General features: G+C 41.2%; 1 long non-coding RNA gene across 1 annotated transcript; it reads left to right on the forward strand.

The window, feature by feature from the left end:
- The first annotated feature begins 1,473 nt into the window (after nucleotides 1–1,473).
- LOC129690448 (uncharacterized) lies at nucleotides 1,474–6,807 on the forward strand. Its single transcript, XR_008722295.1, has 3 exons — nucleotides 1,474–1,716; nucleotides 4,080–4,190; nucleotides 6,311–6,807. It is a non-coding gene; the product is annotated as an uncharacterized LOC129690448 (long non-coding RNA).
- The last annotated feature ends 200 nt before the right edge of the window (nucleotides 6,808–7,007 follow it).

The raw sequence follows: 7,007 nt of genomic DNA on the forward strand, positions 1-7,007 counted from the left end.
GCCCAATACCAGATAGGAGAGAAAGGTTAGTGGGGAGAAGGGGTGGAGTTCTCTCTAGCTACCTCCTACTGGTTAGGGTCATCAGGTTCCTTGGAGCCAGCCCAATCTCATTGTCTCACAACAGCAACAGGGAGCGGCAAGGGGGAAGCAGGAGCATTTTTGTTCTTTTTCAGACTCCACACTCTCTGGGCTCTGGTATTTATTCCCTCTCCAGAGTCCTCAGATTTAATCTATCTGCAGCTGGCAAAGAGCTCCTCTCAGAGCCTGCTTGAGGCAAATAGTCTGCTGCTGTGGACTATCTAAAACAGTCCCACATTCCCCACCTGGGACCAAAACAAAAACATGTTTACAACCACAACACCACCATCTACACACATTCCAAATGATGTCCATGCAGTAGTTTCATTTTCATTGCTCTCATTACAAAGAAAAAACTGACAAAAACAACTTAAGGGAGAAAGGTTTACTTGATCTTATCCAAAGAGGATACAGTACATCAAGACAGGAAAAGAGTGGCTGAAGAAGCTGAAGGCCAGCCCTTCACACTGTACCCAGAGTCTAGAAGCAGAGCAAGAACGGGAGAGGTCAAGCTAAGAATCCTCACAGCCCACCCCAGTGATGTAACTCCTCCAGCAAGACTCTGCCTCCTAAAGGCTTCATGACCATCTCAAACCGTGGTCATCAGCTGAGGACCAAGGGTTCAGGCACGTGAGCCTCTGGGAGCCATTTCTCATCATCAGCAAGCACCCTGACAAGTGAAGCGGCTGTAGATATTGGCTGATTGTGGGGGCAGAAGCTTGCACTTTTTGACTTTTGAATGTGTAAAGTGATCCTCCAAAATGACATTGACTACCCCATGCCACATTTTCCTCTTTTGCTCAGCCACCTGATGACACAAACTTTTTAGAAATATATTTTATTTTTAATTGTGTGCCTGTGTGTGATTGTGTGTGATTGTATGTGTGTGTATCCATGGAAGTCAGAGGTATTCGATTCCCCTGAAGCTGGAGTTACAGGCAGTGGTGGGCCATCCAAACTATGTGTTGGGAACTGAACTGAGGTCCTCTGTAAGAGCAGGTCATGTTCTGAACTGCTGAGCCAGCTCTCTAGCCTCCACAAACTTCTTTTTGAGATCTTCATTAAATTTTGCTTTTAGAATTTTATATACAAATACTATATTTACATCGTTCTCCCACCTCCTCCTCCCTCCAACCTTAGGACAACTGATTCCATGATGGTGGAAGTACCTTTCAGACGATAAAACTCAGCTCACAGCTCTTCCTGTCAAAAGGAAAACAAAGACCTAACTCACCAAAGTCCACAGTTCTGGAAAAATGGCTCTAATTGTGCTACTTGCTGTTTGGGTTCTGTTGTTCCGCTTCTGGTTAACTGTTCTTGCTAACTGAAATATGTCAACCCTGAATGTTTTTTTGTTTGTTTGTTTTGATTTTCTTTGTTTTGTTTCTTAACAGCTCACCCTTATGTTGGTCTAGGGTTATGATTCTTGCTTAAGGTGCAAGGAGTCCCAGATTCAAATCCCAGATGAGCCCAACTTTTGAGTAGTAAATTCTGAAGAATTGAAGAAACAATCTGGTTGAATAAAAAAGCCCTGAGAAAGGCCTGATGCTACGCTGGTATCCGCAACACCCAGTGTAGTCGCCGGCAGGCTAATGAAGACTTTCTACTGGCTTCAACCCATGTCTGAGCAGTTCTCTGGTGGGTACCCCACATTAGCTGCAGCATCAGCTCTTAACTGTGCTGCTTGAAAAGACAGACACTCAAACCAAAGCTCAACTGCCTGTTCTGCCTTGTTCTTCTTACTGGTTAAATAAGAATAAAATGTATAGTGACAGTTAATTCTGATTATCAATTTATTAGATTAAGAACTCCATATGGATTAGTAAAGCAGGATTACAGTAAGGGGCTCTGAGCTAATGATCTAATCCCTCAACTGATTTGTAAGACAATGGAATTATTGGTGACAAGACGAGGGAGCCTAGCTCAGGGAGTAGATTACTGGGGCTAAATCCATGAAACTCTATTTTGTCTACATTCTAACTAGGTAAAACCACAGAACATTCATCAGTGACGAGATTGCTAGCTCAAATCTTCTAAACCTGTCTAGTAACTGATTATACTCTTCATTGAAACAATGAAACAAACAGCCACTCTTGGTGAAAGGATCTCTGGGTAGGAACCAATTTATTTTCCAAGTTTCCTCTTTGCTACAAATGGTTAAATAGTTTAACTTTCAAGGCTTCAATTTTCTTAAGCTTAACTGGATGTGTAGTGCAAGGCTTTTCTCCTGTAAAATGATTTAATCACACACATTCTCATTATAAATGTGTTGGCTCTCTGTCTTTATCAATGATGTGCATCTTCCTCTCAAAAAGCATGGTTGCAGGTGGGAGACATAGCTTGGAGTCTTTCTGGGAGATATTATTTGATGTTTCATCAGTAGATAGTTTCCCACAGAGATCTATAATCAATGTAAAAACATTTGTCAACCATAAAAGGGGAGCTGGGGGGATTGCTCAGGAGGTCTGGGAGACCTGAGTTAGATCTCTGGAACTATGACTCACTCTTCAAAGCTGTCCTCTGAACAAATAGTGTACTGTGACACATGCACCCTCTCCAGACTAACACACACACACACACACACACACACACACACACACACACACACACACATTATCTAAGTCATCAAATATGAAAGAGACAAGTGTTTCAATATTTCTTTTCTCAAAAAAAATGCTATAAAGTAAAAAACTTTGCATTCCCCCCCAAAAAAATGCAGCCAAATATAGACATAAGGAGATAGGAGTGGCCATGAGGAATTATGAGGTCTCCTGAAACATCACCACACAAACAGTTAAATATGAAAGAACTCAGAGAGGCCTATCTTTGAGTGAGAGAGCTACATGGCTGGGTTATAATTTTCTGTCTCATGTTTCTGGGAGAGTTGACAGGAAGCATTTCCTGATGGGCTTCCCTCTCTGTGTGCATATTTAAAGCTATTTCTAGCTACTATGAACATGTCCGTGTATATTTCTCTTATTAAAAATGTTCGCCTGCCCTTTAACCAGCGCCTCCAGCCAAGCATCAGGCAGAACTTAGAAGTGGAAATGATTCCCCTCCACTGTCTCCTCTCTGTCTCCTTTCACATAGGGAAGTCTTTCTTCTCTCTCTGTAGCCACTCTCAATTTCACCCTTCTTTCTTCCTCTAACTGAAAATTTGAAGTGGAATATGTAATTACAGCTATTTAGGAATGACCTCTACTTCACAGTGGAAATAAAGCCTTGTATCTCTGATGATGACTCCTTTTACTTTGTTTCCTGAGATAGGTACATTTACTTACTTATTTATTAATTTTTTGAGACAGGTGCTTACTATGTATCCTTGGCTGGCCTGGAACTCACCATGCAGACAAAGCTGACCTGGAACTCACAGAGCTCAATCTGTCTCTACCTCTTGAGTGTTGGGATTAAAGGCATGCCTGGCCTTGAGATATATTCTTAGTACCTGTCCCTAGTAAGAACTATATTTGTAGCTTATCCTCCCCAGTCATAGATTACAAGTATGTGCCACTATGACCGGCTTGTGATGGCATTGTATGGTAACTTTGCCAGGTGTCAGATGGGATTATGTGTATGGTGGGTCTTTTAAAGTGTTGCTCTGGTCTTTTGGCAGTTGGTAAAAGGCCGTAGGTCATCCTAATACAATCTCAAGGGGCGCATATAACCCAGCACAGCCCTCCATCCCAGTGTTTACCACCATGCTGACACTGAATTGTCACAACTCCTGGAGTTGTATGTGCGTTGAGAGACATCATCTTTTCCTTTTTAAGAGGGCATTCCTGCCAAGAAGTCACTGAGATCTTTGTATTTAGCTGGTGCAGTGGTGCACACCTTTAATCCCAGCACTCAGGGAGGCAGAGGAAGGCTGATCTTTGAGTTCAAAGGCAGCCTGGTCTAGGACATACAAGGCTACACAGAGAAATCCATTTCTTGAGAAAGAGAGAGAGAGATCTTAGAATTTGATTCATCAAGACAAACAGCATTTTTCTTCTTCTCCATAGAGTCCAAAGGCACAGAGTGTATTTTCAGTACAGGCCCTGATAGGATGGGCTGACATTTCCTACTGAGAACTGGTCCAGACAGCTTTCTCAGCACAGCCTAAGGATAAGAAGGTGAGTGGGGCCAGCCCCATATTCAGGATAACATCGTACCATTGGCAGAACTTTTAAAGAAATAGGAGACATAAAGTTGAATAAAATGTTGGCTATGCAAGTAAGTATCTGCTCATAAGAAGAGAAATCTCAATAGATTGCAAAGTTTGAAGAGATCACAGCTACCAAAAACATGAAATCCAGACTGTATCATAATAACCTAAGTAATTGCTGGGCACACCCATCATTCTTTCTTGCCTTTAAATATTTTTCTTTTTAATTACTTGATGTATGTGTGTGTGTGTTGCCTATATGCACATCTGTGTACCACTTGCATACAGTATCCATGTTGGTCCGGAGGAGGCATCAAAATCTCTGGAATTGGAGTTACAGACGGTTGTGAGCCCCCATATAGGTGCTGGGAATTGAACCCAGGTTCTCCAGAAAATCAGTCAATACTCTTGGTACTAGACCATCTTTCCACCTCTACCCCACTTACATTTAATTGGGCTTACATTTCCTGGAGGTTAGAGATAATGATGACAGCATGGAAGATGGAAGAGCTGAAAGCTCATCTCTCAAACTGCAAGCAGCAGTGAGAGAGTACATGGGAAAAGGCAGGAGTCTTTTAAACTTCAAAGCCCACCCTAGTAACGCACTTCCTTTAACAGGCCACAACCCCTCCTGATCCTTCCTAAAAGATTCCACCAACTGGGGAACCAAGTATTCAAACAAGAGCCTTTGGGACTATTCTCATTCAGACCATATTCTACTCCCTGGCTCCCACCCATATTTATATATATATATATGTACATATATACATATGCATGTATACATATATATGTATGTATATATATATATATATATATATATATATATATATATATATATATACCTTTTTTGATTGCCCCTTTAAATTATTTCACCACATTTCACAATAATTTCTAACTGGGGAGAATGAAAAGATACTTTGACATTTTCTCCCACATGAATAAGCAACATTTGTTTTATTGTATTTTAGAAAACTTTCTTTTGGAGCTGGGGAGATGGCTCAGTGGTTAAGAACACTGTCTGCTCTACCAAGGGACTCAGGTTCAACTCCGAGCACCCACATGGCAGCTCACAACTGTCTGTAAGCAGTTCCAGGTGGTCTGACACCCTCACACCAATGCACATAAAATAAAATTAAATAAATTATTAAAAAAAGAGAAAACTTTCTTTTCAGTCATGTAATATTTATTAACAAAGCTGTGTGAACTTTTAGAATTGGTGCTAAATTTGGGAAACACTCTATAAGTATCTATGTTTCTTTTCTATTGCTGTAACAAGACACCCTGACCAAGGCAACTTATAGAAGGAAGAATTCGTGTGGGCTTGTGATTTCAGAGGGAAAAGAATCCATCACCATGATGACAGGGAGGCATGTCAGCAGCAATGGTAGCTGGAACAGGAATCTGAGAGCTGACCTCTTGAACCACAAACATGAAACATGGAGAACAATTGGAAATTGCACATATGGTGGTTTGGATTGGAATGTCTCCATAGGGCACAGATTTGAATGCTTGATCATTAGGGAGTAGCACTGCTTGAGAAGGATTAGGGGGCGTGGCCTTGTAGGAGGAAGTGTATCACTGGGGGTGGGCTTTGGGGTTGCAGAAGCCCAAGCAGGTCCGGTGGCTCTCTCTTCCTGCTGCTTTAGGATCTAGATATAGAACTCTCAACTACCATGCCTGCCTGCATGCCACCATGCTTCCCTCTATGAGGGCAATGCACTAAACCTCAGAAACTGTAAGCAAGCCCTAATTAAATGCTTTCCTTTATAAAAGCTGCCATGGTCACATCAGTAGAACACCGGCTAAGACAGCACAAGTCTTTAAACCCATCTCCAGTGACATACTTCCTCCAACAAAATCGCACTTTTTAAACCTCCACAAACAGTGCCACTAGCAAGATAGCAAGTGATGAAATCTATAAACCTATAGGGAGAGTCTCATAGTCTCAGTGGGCTATGAGCATCTCGGGTCATTTAAGTTTTCTTAACTGAGTAATTTTAAATTCTCTTTGAATTGATAGCAACTACTAGCATCTTTGTTATCAATTGGTAAATTTGTGTATAATGACTTTTATGCTATATTTTATAGATACCCGTATTTCATATCGTATTCATCCGGGTCCAATGAGGACAGAAAAAACAATCACGTAATAATTTGATAGGAAAAGCATAATAAAAAGGAATAATGATACGTGTAGAGATGGAAGATAATTGGGACATCTCTGACTCTTGAGGATGAAATAAGGCACCTGGGATCATCACACACATCAGAACTGAGATATACATTTTTGGAGGATGTGACCGTGACCATTAATCTCCATTTTCAACTTGTTGGAACCATGGAGTCATCATGGAAATGCACATCTGGGTGTGTCCATTGAGCCATCCTTCCATCTCCTGAAAGCCTAGTCTTAATTGTAATTCTATATTCTCATTTTTATGGAGTTGTGACTGCTTCTTGTGTGTGTGTGTTGATGAGACAATGAGTTTGCCTTATGTTGGTAATTCTTGATGCAGCTCTCTAATTGGTAGCAGATTTGTACTGGACTGCAAACACAGAGTTACCTAGACTTTGCTGTGGCAGAAGGCACTGGCTAAATAAATACATGCTATGTTCTAATTGCTGTGACTCCAGTGTAACTGATTTGTGACTATGAAACACCAAAGTTTCACTGACCTCCACTGTGTCAGAGCTCACAGCTGAACCCATTTATTCACAGAGCCACAGTAGTCATTTATTTTGTTTTGGTTTGGATTTTAGCTTTTTGAGACAAGGCCTCTCTACG

Source organism: Psammomys obesus, unplaced genomic scaffold, assembly GCF_907164565.1.
Source record: "Psammomys obesus unplaced genomic scaffold, mPsaObe1.curated_primary_1811, whole genome shotgun sequence".
In the NCBI taxonomy this organism is placed as follows: Eukaryota; Metazoa; Chordata; class Mammalia; order Rodentia; family Muridae; genus Psammomys; species Psammomys obesus.